At 35.9% G+C, this 16,289-nt stretch overlaps 1 protein-coding gene and 1 pseudogene across 2 annotated transcripts in view; one reads left to right on the top strand and one right to left on the bottom strand.

The window, feature by feature from the left end:
• The window catches only part of LOC133195808 (neuroglian-like), a 594,903-nt gene that overhangs the window by 404,694 nt on the left and 173,920 nt on the right, over positions 1–16,289 (top strand). The window lies entirely within an intron of this gene.
• On the bottom strand, positions 3,750–8,340 carry LOC133194246 (uncharacterized; annotated as a pseudogene).

Below are 16,289 nucleotides of genomic sequence, written 5' to 3'. Positions count from 1 at the left end.
TAAGAAATATATAAGAAATGGTTTTGAGCTCTGATATTATATTGAAATAGCCGAAATATTAGTTAAACCGCTATCCAGTAAAATGGAATCCACTGTACTTATGCATTTCTTTTACTTCGTCAAATAATCAGAATATCCCAATTACACGATTTTATGGATACATGCTTGTAAGTACATGCAGTTTTACATGGAAGAGCACCCAAACTAAATACATCCTGAGCTTTCAGAATACACATGCTTGTGTACAAAGCAAACAGGTAATTCACAGATAAGGAAAAACAGGAAAAAAAACATGTCTCCATAAATTAAATACACAATCACAATGATGTGTTCTGAATGATCAGCATACGGTTTTTATCCTTCGTCCATGCATTTCGACTATACGGAAAAAAGATCCAATTCGGTAAATTATAGCAAATGAAGTTGGTAATTGTCGGAATTCTTATCCAAATTAATGAACGAACGTTTTCAGACTTCTGTTCTAAATAAAACCGTGTGGTTGGGGTTTGTCAATTTGTTTTAGACCAGGACCTTTGGTAATATTAAAAAAAAATGTGTTAGTCCTTTGAATGGCAATATGTATCTGAATAGAAATTAAACAGCCCAACAAATATAACACAGCGTCCATAAAAGGATGAAACTTTGTTTTGTAAATAAAGTGGTTCTTACAAATATGTAACAAATCTTAAACATCTAAATAATTATTTAATTTTTCTAACAAATACTAATTTGGTTCTAAAAAAGCCACGCAGTTGTATACAAATATTCCAAAATAATCTTTCATGTGTAATGGACTGACAGGTGATCAAATTTCCTCTCATCGTGATACGTACACCCCTTCCCCCCCCCCCCCCCTTTAAAGAATACATTGTTTTCCTTTAGAGCCAAAAATGTCATCAATCGGTTGGTTTGTTCAGGTACGTATACACATAGATGAGGGCTGGTGTTGAATTCCAAGAGAACTCCACATCCTATTTTAATGTAAACCAATAATCATACACGACATTTGTTATTCGTGAATCGTCAAATGAATGAAAAACAAGATCTGCAATGATTAATATCCATGACTAAGCTTTCCTATTTTATAAACTTTTTAAGGTCTTTTATTTCTAAAACTAAAAAATTGTAACGATTTAATATGTTCATTGGAGTGGTCAATTGAGCGTCGAAGTGTGTACTATTAGTTTCTTTGGGTGGGGGGAGGTACCTTTTTCGGTGCATTTGATTTCCAGAATTTTGCATTGCACTTCCGATAATTAATAAATTTCATTTCTAACATTTATTATTTTCATTCTGGATTTTTTTTACTATATTTTCAGCAATTTAATGTTAACAAAATAGATGGAATTAAAATTTTAATAGGATGTAAATGGTGAATCTCTGAAAATTTATACATGTACAATGTACATGGTACATGTACTTGCAGCCTTTGAGCAGTAAGGGATGGAATTCGGAGAAAATGATCAGCATTCAAGCTTAAAAGACCATTCAAACAATACAAATCAGGAACAGTGCAAACACGAACCTTTTAAAATCAGAGGTGGAATCAAGTGCCATGGATCTGTCATGTTGTAAATTTTGAACTTACCGGTTGGCAGTAAATACAAAATTTACATGTCATGTTGTAGATTTTGTATTTACTGCCAACCGATAAATTCAAAATTTATAGCATGACAGATCCTTTTCATGCTAGCACTTACCCCGACATGAGACCTTAGTTTATATGGTCTCATCCAAAGGACCAATCTCCATGTTTTACTACTAATCCAAACTGGACATAAAACATTCTCAATGAATTTTTAAATCATTGTGTTGAACCTAACAAATTATTCCGATTCGTTGTATGGTCTGAAAAAACATGGCTGAACTTATCCAGTCAGATACCCACAGATTGGGATTGCTCTTAACCAGTGTGTGTTATATGGCCTTGATGCAAGGTCATTTGGTCGAGTCAAGGTCACTGACAGAGAAACTGTAATTTCACTGCCGTATTTCTACTTGAGAATGTGAAACATTGTTGGTATCATGCAGGTCACTAAGAATAAGATGTTTTGACTGGATGTATGGACTAAAAGAACATGTGTCACTGTGAACTTTTCAAGTCGGTAACACACAGATTGGGTTTTATGACGAAAGTGTGTCATGGCTTGACGCAAGGTCATTTGGAATGTTCAAGGTCACGTACATTTCTTTACAGTTTTTCCTAGCAAAATATTGTAAGTTGCTTCCCCTTACAAGATTGCTTACATGTATAACTTTAGAATGTGGCATGACATTGCCTCAAGGTCACTTCTTCCTTCTGCAGCTCCAATGGAAGACCTATTTGTTGTTTGCAACAAGCTCGCTCTGCCTTGTTGAAAATGGCAACTTAAATTTCCTCCTTTTTTTCATTGCCATTTTGTCTACTCACATAAAAAGTAAAAAACAAATTCCTGGGTTGACACCATCAGGAAATTATAACACTGTAACCATAGGAACCTGGGTTGACACCATCAAGTTGTGAGTAAGAGTACCCAGGTTGACACCATTAGGTTTAATTTTGAGATACCTGGGTTGACACTATCAGGTTTACATGAAAGGACCCAGGTTGACACCAGCAGGTAGCTATATTTAATTAATTACCTAATGCAGGAAAATTTATCTGAATTAGGGGTAAACAGGTGACAATACAAACTATTGTGAGAGCCCCAACAATGGCATTTGAAATAAAAACTTTTTCTTTAGCATTATGGAAAGGTGAAGTATGGGGAAGGTGGGTGGGATAACGAAACAAAAACACAGAGCATGTACATCCAGCTAAAGATAAAACAAAGGAATGGTGATGGTAAGTGAAATTTGATGCGGATTGGTTTTTCGAGATCAGGTGACTACTGATCACTAGAGATGTTGCTGCCCATTACACAATGCATTACCTAATATGGTCAAGGAATACTGGTTCCTAAAACAGATAATCTTTTCTAAAAATAGCCTCCTTATCTAAGTGTCAAACAATGCATTATTGTTTTACAAGTTCAATTAGATTTACACAACTTTACATAGACTAAATTGTAATCCTTACTACATGGCTTTACACAATGAATGTTTAACCAATGCTTCGTTAATAGTACCAACAATATATATAGAGAGATAATATTATGTGCAAATAAAAACTAATTAGTTATGTATAAACAAAATTTTTTTCTTACAAAAAATATCATTTTATACATATAGTAAGAGCAATTGAAATTTCAACATTTATTAAAACAAATCAAAACATGAAACTACAATGTTCACAATCACTCAACAAGCTAAAAAATTATACACAAAAAACACAAATCTATCATACATCCATCTTGTTTTATACAACATATCTTTGGCCTTCTCGGGGGCTACTCACATATAAAGTAAAAACAAATTCCTAGGTTGACACCATCAGGAAATTAAAACATAACCATTATAGAAACCTGGGTTGACACCATCAGGTTGTGAGTAAGGGTACCCAGGTTGACACCATCAGGTTTTAATGATTGGAACCTGGGTTGACACCATCAGGTTTAATTTTGAGATACCTGGGTTGACACCATCAGGTTTACATGAAAGGACCCAGGTTGACACCAGCAGTTAGCTATATCTAATTAATTACCTAATGCAGGAAAATTTATCTCAATTGGGGTAAACAGGCCAAAATGAATGAACATCATATTTTAAGTGGGTATTAAGAATTGATGTCAGTGAATGCCCCCAAGAAGATAAATGAAGAACAGAAAATCTTAAGATAAGCACATTTTTGTTTGTGCAGAGTGAATGGTATTTTGATTGATTCTAATATATCTTGCATAAGCGTCAAAATTCCAGCGACCTAGTGACTGAATTAAATTATCTTGAATACCAACAGCAGCTGCTGGAATGGCCCGAGTACATAGTATCATCAAAACCTAACCTGGATAGGACTTGTTTTACATGAAGTAGGAAAAAGTTTCTAGACATTGGAATACCTTCGTCATCATCAAATAGAGCAGCATGGCCAGAAAAGCTGAAACTTATGTGGAAGCATCTTGGGGTAGTGTAGACTCTAAGTTGTTTAAATCATGACCACCGGGGGTAGGGCGGGGCAACAATAGGGAATCCCAGTTTTACATTGAAATATATAGTAAAAATCTTTAAAAAATCTTCTTCTCAAGAACCACTGGGCCAGAAAAGCTGAAACTTATGTGGAAGCATCCTGGGGTAGTGTAGACTCTAAGTTGTTCAAATCATGACCCCCGGGGTAGGGTGGGGCCACAATAGGGAATCCAAGTTTTACATTGAAATATATAGTAAAAATCTTTTTAAAAAAACTAGTTCTCAAGAACCATTAGGCCAGAAAAGCTGAAACTTATGTGGAAGCTTTCTAGGGTAGTGTAAACTCTAAATTATACAAATCATGACCTCCAGGGGTAGGGCGGGGCCACAATAGGAAATCCCAAGTTTTACATTGAAATATGTAGTAAAAATCTTTAAAAATCTTCTTCTCAAAAACCACTAGGCCAAAAAAGCTGAAACTTATGTGGAAGCATTCTGGGATAGTGCAGATTCTAAATTGTTTGAATCATGACCCCTGGGGGTAGGGTTGGGCCACAATAGGGAATCCAAGTTTTACATTGAAATATGCAGATAAAATCTTTAAATGTCTTCTTCTCAAGAACCACTGGGCCAGAAAGGCTGAAACGTATAAGGAAGCATCCTTGGGTAGTGTAGATTCTAATTGTTCAAATCATGACCCCAGGGGGTAGGGCAGGGCCACAATAAGTACTACAAGGGGGGGGGGGGAAGAAATCAGGTGAAAAACAGCAAGGCCAAAGTTACTCAGGTGAGCGTTGTGGCCCATGGGCCTCTTGTATCAATCCCCTGTCAAAAAGGATCTGTTTTAGAGGAATTAAGTTTCAAGGTATAAAAAGAACAATCCTCTGCAAAAGTGACATCATGTATGGTTAAATAATCTTTCTGCTTATGAAAATTTGTTGTAAATTCTCCATCAGAGAGCCAAAGAATGCCATTTTACATATACAACACAACATGAGATTTAACCAGGGTGAAAAACACCTTTGTCAAGACAATTACATATTTGAAGCAAAATTGAGAAAGTGATAGGTAATCTTTTTGATATGCTATTGCATTGTTGCTTTTTAACACCTCGCAGAACACAGTGAAGTCTCTCAAAGTCTTTAAACGTAAGGCATTGGCCCTCTTTCAGGTAGAAAAACCATATACATGTGAGGTAGGTTTTGATTGTTTCGTGCCTTAATTTCAAATAAAGTTGACAATGTGTAACAAAATAAACAAGTATATGTCTTCATTTATGACAGGCAGTTTACCTAAACCTAGACACATGCGAGACATAAGAAGAAATTTTAAAAAACAGTCTAATCCAGTTCTGTAGGTTGCTGCTGTGCTAGGCTCAATGGAGGCATTAACTAAATGTTCAGCATGCTTCTTTAGATCAAGATGAGGTTGGAATATTCTGGGCACGGTTTCGGCAGAGGGTCCACTTGTGGGGCAAGATGACGGAAACCATCCATCTGAAATGGAGACAAGGCATCAGCAATGCAGTTTGTAATTCCACTTATATGACGAGCATACATAACAAAATTGTTTGTTGCGGAACAAAGAGTTAGTTTTCGCATGAACTTCATGATTAACAGAATTTTCGAATGACCTTTATTAATAATGTGCACTGTAGCTTCATTGTCACAATTGAAAACAATTTTAAAAGAGACCACTGTGCCCCCCAAAGAACGGATGCAAGAACAATTGGGTAGAGCTCAAATAAGGCCATTGACAAAGATTTGTTCTCCAAGATCAGTTCTTCTGGGAAATAATCTTGAAACCACTGATTGTTGAAAAAATCTCCAAAAGCGGTATCTGTGGCATCTGTGAACAGATGTAAATCAGCAGCATCAGTAGTAGCAATGTCCATGAAAAAAGATCTACCATTCCATCCTTTTAGGAATTTGGACCACATATGCAGCTCAAGTCTACATTCCGAATTCAAAGTGACATGATGATGTAATTCCCGAGCTTTAGATGAAAGTTTGATCAGGTATGACACAAATGATCTTCCTGGAAGAACTACATGACTGGCGAAGTTTAGGTGACCTAAAAGACTAAGAAGTTCACGTTTTGTGTAGCTAGGATTTCCGGTTTGAGAACTGTTGTACTAATTCAGATATTCTGATTAGTTTTTCTTCAGGTAACCTGGCCTCCATCCTTTTAGTATCAAGGGTAATGCCCAGGTATTCAAGTTCTGTACACGGTCCCATTGTTTTCTTAATTGATAAAGGAATACCCAAGTCTAGCAAATACATGGTGTATCAAGGCAATTGTTTGCATTGCTTCAAAGTCTGGCGGATCGATCATAAAGAAATCATCAAGTAAATGAAGAATATTTGAAATCCCATAATTATTCTTGAAAATCCAGCACACCACAGATGATAGGTAGTCAAATATTTTGGGGCTTGACTGACTACCAAAGACTAGTCTTGGGAAAAAATAATATTTGTCGTTGTTTTTAATGCGATGATATGGCCACAAAGAAGGTTGGATTGGAATGAGTTTGATGGCGTCCTTAATATCAGCTTTGCAGAGCCAGCTCCCCTTACCCATTGATTGAATCATTTGAATCACATGGTCAATAGTCACATATTGGAGAGAAAAATCCTCTTTGTTTATAAGATCATTTAAACTTGGGTGGTCCAGACTGTTATGTGGTGCTGACATATCGACTATCAAACGTTTCTTTTTTGAATATTTACTATTGGCTAGTCCTATGGGGTTAATTCTGTAAATTTCAAAAGGTACTTCGTCGTGTGGTCCAATGAGGTAACCTTTCTCCAGTTCTTCAGCTATCAAATGGTTAATGGTGAGAGGATCCTGTTTTGCTGATAAAAGATTTTTACATTCCAATGGTTTGGTTGGCAGGGGGTAAATTCCCGTATGAAAACCTTCTACTGAATCCTTTAATAAGAAAGTTTGCAAACTCTTGATCTGGATATTGTTTTAATTCCTCCCGCAGCACAGATATTTTGATAGTCGATGGTACACATGTCTGAAGGTTAACCCCTCTTAATGTCTCCAGTGGGGTGATTGCCCGTTTTTTGAGTCACTACACTTTTGAGCTGTATGTTCCCCCAGGCAGCGCAGACAGACATGGGCATTTCCACATCTTGCATTAACACAACCTTTCAAAGAGTTAAAATTGTTACAAACTTCCCTGTCTTGGAACACTATTCGAGGTCGACCTTAGCCGTCTGACTCCCGTCCCTTCTTTTGAGTAGATCCTGCAGAATAGTTCTTAACCGAAAACATTGGACAAAATGAAGCAGTATGGTTGATACTGCTACAGACGTAACATGCGGAGGGTCACAAGTTTGCAAATATATTCCAGAAAAGGGTATTATCCCTCACCGACCAGTCTACTGGAATGTTGGAATATCTTAAATGAGCAGCTGCCTGGGCTGAAAAGGTTTTATGGTACTCATAAAATCCTTTACCACCATAACGATTGGACATGTCAACAATGTCTCTCTCATACAAGTCTAACTCTTCTCTTCTTTGAGGATAAGTTTGGCACATTATGTTCTTGTAAATGCCGCGAAAGCATATATAAATTCTGAATTGAAAGGTTTTTGTGAAGTCGGGGGTCTTTCTCCGGTTTCTCTTCCGCATGTTTCCCTTCTTTTTCCCTGACCATGATTGCGTTTGTCATCAGAATTAAAAGCTGGGCTAAATTTATGTCTTTCCCTTCAATTATGGCCTTTCATAGTGAAGGGGGCACAGTTTCTATGAAGGGCAACGACTCTACGGCGTAACCGAACTTAGTTTTTTGTAGGAAACCAGACTTACCCTTATTGATCTGCTATGGACTTGGACTCTGTAGCACTGACTGTAGTGTGTATCCTTGGTCCACAGTTTGAGTCCATTCTGGAGCCGGGGGCTGAACTGGATTCCCCGCCGCAGCTGAAGTTGTAGAGGGATTTGAATTCACTTTTTTGGAAACAATCCTAAGCTCCTCCTGCAACTTCGTGAACTGTATTAGTAAGTGTTGAGATCGATTGTAGAAGTGTTTCGAAGTTTTTGTTGCCACCATCTTGGTTGTTTGAAGAGGAACTCAAGCCCGAGCTCAATTCCACAGGGTGATCCTCCGATGAAACATTATCACTGCCACGGAGAAATTCTTTAACTTTTTTGACCAAGACACTCTTTTTGTCCGATTGACAAAAGGATATATTCTTCCCGTAACTTAGACACAGTCCAGTTCTCAGGTCTTGTTAGGTCGTACGGGGCACTTGATGAGCTTGCCCATGCGCTGCGGCGTTCTGCCATAATTTAAGTCACAGGTTATCACAGGAAAACAATCAGTTCAGATAAATAGTTGATCAACGGTTTCTAATGAAACAGTACACCATAATAGATCCAATCAGTCTAATAATAACGAAGCAAAAACACAGAGCATGTACATCCAGCTAAAGATAAAACAAAGGACTGGTGATGGTAAGTGAAATTTGATGCAGATTGGTTTTTCGAGATCACATGACTCGATCCTGACCACCAGAGATGTTGCTGCCCATTACACAATGCATTACCTAATATGGTCAAGGAATACTGGTTCCTAAAACAGATAATCTTTTCTAAAGATAGCCTCCTAATCTAAGTGTCAAACAATGATTGTTTTACGAGTTCAATTAGATTTACACAACTTTACATAGACTAAATTGTAATCCTTGCTACATGGCTTTATACAATGAATGTTTAACCAATGCTTCGTTAAAAGTACCAACAATATATATAGAGAGATAATATTATGTACACATAAAAACTAATTAGTTATGTATAAACAGAATTCTTTTCTTACAAAAAATATCATTTAATGTTTTTGTTCTACCTCTCATTGGTATGGGCATGAAAATATATTTCAATTTTTTGTTGCTTGATTGTCAAAAAAAGAATTAGAAAATAATTTAATGTGTCCTTAAAGACGTGCCTTGTTGCCCCTTCACCTCCCAGATGTAAATTGCTATCAAAACAACTCTCCAAAGTTTATATGATTTTATACCATGCTTTGTTTAAATTCAAAGATAATGACCATTAGAGGTGATTTATTAAATACTATTAAGAATGCTCTACTATTTATATACTTCAAAAAAGAAATCAATATTGAATCACTATTTTAACATTTAAACAGATCTTTATATATAAATAGTTATTAGATTAAACAGATATTATTTGTTAACATTTGCAATTTAAGGTGTTAAGCTTACCTGTAGCTGAAATAATTTGAGAGTAAATATTTTATGGTTGATTCATAAACTCTTGAAAACTCACTTTTAATCAAATTTCATAAAGGCAGTCAATTGATAAATGTAATATAGGACTAGGTCTTATGTTGATAAAACATTGATGAAACACACAAACATGACAGGCATCTGACATTATTTATTTTAAATATTCCCCTACCTTAGATTTATATGTATTTTTGAAAGTGAAACGAAAGTAATTGAAATGTATTTAATTACTTTCTTCAAAGTAATTGAGAGTAATTAATTACATTTGTAAAAATCAATGTAATTGTAATTGCAAGTAATTGACAAAATTTTCAATGTATTTAAAAGTATTTAATTACATTTCAAAGTAATTGACCCCAACCATGCACTGAACCAATTTCAACCAATTTTAGCATATAGCATCTTTGGGTATAGGGGAGTGAAAATTGTGACATTCATGGCCTGCCCCCCTGGGGCCTGAGGAGTGGGGCTAAAACTATCAAAATTAATGCAATCTTTAAAAATGTTCTTTTCTCCTGGACATCAACCAGTCAAACTTTTGGCATGATTGTAATAAGCATTGAGCCTATACCAAAATTGTGAAATTCATGGCCCCAGGGTCAGGGGTTCTGGCTCTAGGGCAGGGCTCTAATGATTATGTAGTGAAAATGCATCAATTCTTTAAAAATCTTTTCCTCTGCTCCTGGGTATTTAGTCATTGAACTAAGAACATAGTTATGATGAGGAAGAGTGCCTCTTCCAAAATGTGAAATTCATGGCCCCTGGGTCTGGGGTTCTGGTGTTAGGGCAGGGCTCTAATGATTATGTCATGGGAGGGATGTGTGTATAAGGTTGAAATTGCGTATACAGGTATTTTACCAGAAAATACATGTCAAGTTTGAATTTTGTCGTGGTATAATGATTTTTGACAGATTTATCCCTCTTGAACTTAGAAAAAAATAAGAAATTTTCATTTTCCACTCTCTAACTTTTGTTGGGATGTATGTATAAGGTTGAAATTGCACGTGCAGGTATTTTACCATAAAATACAAGTCACGTTTGAATTTGGTCATGGTCCAATGAATTTTGAAGAGTTATCCCTCTTGAACTAGAAAATTTCAGTTTCCACTCTGTAACCTTTGTAGGGATGTTTGTTTGTTGTTTAACATCCCTCATGAGAATTTTTCACTCATATGGAGATGCCACCACTTGGTGGAGGGCTGAAAATTTATACCTTTACTCGGCACTGAGGGCCATTGAGCAGTGAGAGATCTTTTTTGTTCCAACACCTACTTTGACACAGTACATCAGTTTATACAGTCTCATCCGAAGGACTGGTCTCCACATCCTACAACTTGGATTTGAACCTGTGATGTAAGGATCAGCTCCTTACTCAGCAACTCAAGAGCAGACGCTCTAACCACTGCGCCATGCGGGCAACTTTGTAGGGATGTATGTAAAAGGTTGAAATTGCATGTGCAGGTATTTTACCAGAAAATACAGGTCAAGTTTGAATTTGGTCCTGGTCCAATGATTTTTGACAGAGTTCGAATTTAGAAAAAATAAGAAATTTTCATTTTCCGCTCTCTGGATGTATGTAAAAGGTTGAAATTGCACATACAGGACTGAGGTACTTTACCAGTAAATACATGTCAAGTTCAAAAACAAATTTTAAACTAAATATTGAAATTTTGGTGTGGTGGCATTCATAGCATTACTACACATCTAGTTCAAAAAGTAGGTCACAGTGACCTACTTTTAAGATTTTGCCGACATTCATTTTCAATTGATTTAGAGGCATATTTTGGACTTTGGACACTTTAAAGCCTATGGTCATTTAACTTTGTCAATTGATGTTACTTGGGTCCTTGGAGAATGTCAACTGAAAAGTAGGTCACTATGTCCTACTTTTGATATTTCTGGGCTATACATGTATTTAAATAATTCATCTAATAATTGCTTAGAATCATCAAACTTTGGATCCTTGGAGAACTACTGAAAAGTAGGTCACCATGAGAGAGCTGCAAATTTTGACCTATACTCAGCACTTAGGGCCATTGAGCAGGGAGGGATTTTTTGTGCCTGTGACACAGGACCTCAGTTTTTTTTTTTGTCTCATCCGAAGGACCGGTCTCCACGTCCCACAGTGGAATTCAAACCCGCGACTTTAGGATCAACTCCTTATTCCTGAGTCACTCAGGTGACCTATTGCTATCTCTTTTTGTCCGTCGTCGTTCGTCGGTCGTAACCTTTTGAACATTTTCAGCTTCTTCTCTGGAACCAGCAAACCAATTTCAACCAATTTTGGCATATAGCATCTATGGGTGAAGGGGAACAAAAATTGTGAAATTCGTGGCCCCTGCCCCCTTGGGGCCTGAGGGGTGGGGCCAAAACCATCAAAATTAATGCAATCTTTAAAAATCTTCTTCTTTACTCCTGGACATCAAGCAGTCAAACTGTTGGCATGATTGTAATAAGTATTGAGCCCTCTATCAAAATTGTGAAATTCATAGCCCCAGGGTCAGGGGTTCTGGTGCAAGGGCGGGGCTATATAGATCATATAGTGAAAGTGCATTATTTCTTAAAAAATCTTCTTCTCTACTCCTGGGTATTACTGAAACAAATTGAATACATAGTTATGATAAGCAAGGGTGACTCTACCAAAATTGTGAAATTCATGACTCCAGGGTCAGGGGTTCTGGTGCTAGGGTGGGACTATATAGATCATATAGTGAAAGTGCATAATTTCTTTGAAAATCTTCTTCTCTTCTCCTGGGTATTATTGAAACAAATTGAATACATAGTTATAATAAGCAAGAGTGACTCTACCAAAATTGTGAAATTCATAGCCCCAGGGTCAGGGGTTCTGATGCTAGGGCGGGGCTATATAGATCATATAGTGAAAGTGTATTATTTCTTTGAAAATCTTCTTCTCTACTCCTGGGTATTATTTAAACAAATTAAATACATAGCTATGATAATCAAGGGTGATTCTACTGAAATTGTGAAATTCATAGCCCCAGGGTCAGGGGTTCTGGTGCTAGGGTGGGGCAATATAGATCATATAGTGAAAGTGCATTATTTCCTTGAAAATCTTCTTCTCTTCTCCTGGGTATTATTTAAACAAATACATGGTTATGATAAGCAAGGATGCCTCTTCCAAAATTGTGAATTTCATGACCCCTGGATCAGAGGTTCTGATATTAGGGTGGGGCTCTATTTATTATATAGTGAAAATGCAGTAATGCTTTAAAAATATTTTCTGCACCTGGGCATATCAGAGGCAAAAAGAGTAAAAGTTTTAATAAGGAAGGGTATTTTTACCAGATTTTTGAACATCAGAACCATTTGATTCTGGTCCAGGCCAGGGCTCTATTAATTTGTATTCTACTGAAAGGAGTTATTCCCCTTTGCCATTTACTGGTGATAATTAATCACTGTAAATAATGTACTTGAAAGGTTAATAGAATAAGAGAATTATGCAAGAATTTTTACTGTATAATACAAAAAGTTTTTTCATAGTTTTAATGATCAGGTAGACTTGTAAGTAACAGATAAATAAAAATGAGACAAAAATAACTTGTCTTATTAAATGTTCATCAAAGACCAAGAGAGGCCAATGTAAGAGATTTCAACAAGGAATTAAAAGAGTACAGATGCACTGATTATAAGTTTGTTTATAAACTGTCTGGTGAGAGTGATACTAATTTATGTACTGTTAATGAACACTAGACTAATTATTTTGTTGATCCTGATCACCCTATTTTTCTTGCTTTTGGGCAACAAAGCTTCACCTTTCAGTTCATTTTATACTCTGTGGGTCCTCTAACTTGTTGTATTATACTCAGGTAACTGTTAAGGCCCTTGGGCCTCTTGTTAGCTCTACTGGTCAGAGACCAGAAGAGCTTATGCGATAGTAAGGTGTACATCATCTGTCCATCTGTCTGTCTGTCCGTCCGTCTGTAAACAATTTTTCAAAATGCTACTCCTCCTTCAGTTTTGGTCTGATTTCAATATAACTTGGCAAACAAGTAGACTACACTAAGATACATAATTCTGTGTATCGGTTTTTGATTTCGATGAACGGTGTTGCCATGGTTACTAAAAATAGAAATTTCTGTGAAAAACATTCAAAATGCTACTCCTCCTACAGTTTTGATCTGATTTCAATATATCATGGCACACAAGTAGACTATACTAAGTTGCATAATTCTGTGTATCTGTTTTTGATTTCGATGAACGGTGTTGCCATGGTTACTGAAAATAGAAATTTCTGTGAAATACTTTCAAAATGCTACTCCTCCTACAGTTTTGATCTGATTTCACTATAACTTGGCACACAAGTAGACTATACTAAGATGCATAAGACTATATATCGGTTTTTGATTTCGATGAACGGTGTTGCCATGGTTACTAAAAATAGAAATTTCTGTGAAATACTTTCAAAATGCTACTCCTCCTTCAGTTTTGATCTGATTTCAATATAACTTGGCACACAAGTAGACTATACTAAGATGCATAATACTATATATCAGTTTTTGATTTCGATGAACGGTGTTGCCATGGTTACTAAAAATAGAAATTTCTGTGAAATACTTTCAAAATGCTACTCCTCCTACAGTTTTGATCTGATTTCAATATAACTTGGCACACAAATAGACTATAATAAGATACAGAATTCTGTATATAAGTTTTTGATTTCAATGAATGGTGTTGCCATGGTTACTGAAAATAGAAATTTCTGTGAAATACTTTCAAAATGCTACTCTTCTGACAGTTTTGGTCTGATTTCACTATAACTTGGCAAACAAGTAGACTACACTAAGATTCATAATTCTTTATATTGATTTTCTGATTTCGATGAACATTGTTGCCATGGTTACTAAAAATAGAAATTTCCTTGAAATACCTTCAAAATGCTACACCTACAGTTTTGGTCTGATTTTAGTATTACTTAGCACAAAAGTAAACTACACTAAGATACGTAATTCTCTGTACCAGTTTCGGATTTCGATGAACATTGTTGCCATGGTTACTAAAAATAGAAATTTTCTTGAAATACTTTCAAAACGCTACTCCTCCTACACTTTTTGTCTGATTTCAGTATAATGTAGCATACAAGTAGACTACAGAGATACATAATTGGTGTTATTGTTTTTTGATTTTGTTGAATGATGTTGCCATGGTTACTTAAATCAAAATTTCTGTAAAATTGTTTTAAAAGGCTACTCCTCCTACAGTTTTAGTCTGATATGATAATAAATGTTGCCACAAAAGAGACTAAACCAAGGATCATTATTCTATTTATTGCTGTTGCAAAGTTTCAAGTCCAAGTGCTACTTTTATCTTCCTTTATAAATACAACCAGTAGAGCTACAGTCTCGTCAGAGACTTCTGGTTTTATGATAGCCTATATAACTTTGTATGTTCTGCATTGACCTAAAAATTTAAACTTTATCTTGATTTTCGTTACACATATGGTTATTTAACAAATAAAATCATATTTTCACTAAAAAAAATTTAACCTAATTAAATATTCTCTTTGTGACTAGTTATTACTTTAATTGCCTTTTTGTAACTAGTTACCTCAATCACTTCATTGCAATTAACACATGGTACAAGTGCTAGCTAGCATGTGTTTGGGGGATGAACATTTGATTCTAAGGGGGGAGGGGGGCCTGGCAGATTTTGGAAATTAAATAAACTGTCCTTGAAAAAGTTGAAATTAAAAAATATGTCCTTGACTGGAAAGAAAATAAATAATCTGTCTTTGACTAGTGCTACTTACAGGTACAATATATATTGTAATGCATTGGGAGGGATTTTTACAGTCACTTAAAAATCGGGTTCATTATTCTATTTTCTTTTGTGGTAAATACATGTACGCTCGATGTCCAACAACTTTGTTACCTTCTTATTATTTATTTAAGTAAAATGATGTATCCAAATCAAGATATGTATGTTTCATTTTGTTTTGTTTGTATGTTGTTTAATGTCCCTCTCGAGAATTTTTCACTCATATGGAGACACCATCACTTGCCAATGGAGAGCTGCAAATTTTGTCCTATACTCGGCACTTACGGCCATTGAGCAGTGAGGGATCTTTTTTGTGCAATCACCTACTGTGACACGGGACCTCGGTTTATACGGTCTCATCCGAAGGACTGATCTCCACGTCCCACAGTGGGATTTGAACCCGCAACATAAGGATCAACTCCTTACTTAGCAACTCTACAGCAGACGCTCTAACCACTGCACCACGCGGGTGACTTGTATGTTTCATAGCAACTATTTTCCTTTACCATTGCTTTACAGTTATATCTGAAAATCATGATTCACAAAAGGATCCTACAGAAAATAATTTTTAAAAATATGAAGTTTATTAAAAGGAAACGGAAGGTTAATGCTACGTGGCAGTAAGTGTTAACAGCTTAAATTGACAAGGACAGTGATACACATTTATGTATAAAGGCAGCATTGAAATTTTTATGCCCCCGTATCGAAGATTCAGGGATATACAGTTTTTTGCCTTGTCCATCCGTCTGTCTGTTTGTCTGCAAAAACTTTAACATTGCTCCTAATTTTTGATTGGTTGGAGCTATGGCTTTCATATTTCACATGTGTATTTCTTGTGACAAGACCTTTCGTTGGGTACTATCATATTTGACACATCTTGGTTTTCAACAAACAAATTCCAGTATCATTTCTCACAAAGATGACAAATAGTTATTTTTGCAATCTTACGGAAAAAAAACAATATAATTATTAGTATTCATGTTTTATTAGGCTGCACCTTAGTTCATCATTCATTAAAAAAATATAATTTTTATGCCCCGCCATGAATATGGCCGGGGCATATAGTGTTTGTCATGTTCGTCTTCCTTCCTTCCATCCTTCCATCTGTCCTTCCATTGCGCTTTGTGTTTAGCTTGGTTCAAAGCTCAGTTTCAAAGAAACTATCCAAGATATTTTTATCAAACTTCATATGCTGATAGATATTGATAAGATCTA

The sequence above is a fragment of the Saccostrea echinata genome, unplaced genomic scaffold (assembly GCF_033153115.1).
Source record: "Saccostrea echinata isolate AGI-Se365-2 ecotype Australia unplaced genomic scaffold, CSIRO_AGI_Sech_v1 ptg000029l, whole genome shotgun sequence".
NCBI lineage: Eukaryota > Metazoa > Mollusca > Bivalvia > Ostreida > Ostreidae > Saccostrea > Saccostrea echinata.
Note: the sequence above shows the minus strand (reverse complement) of the source record. Positions and strands in the feature narration are given on the sequence as shown.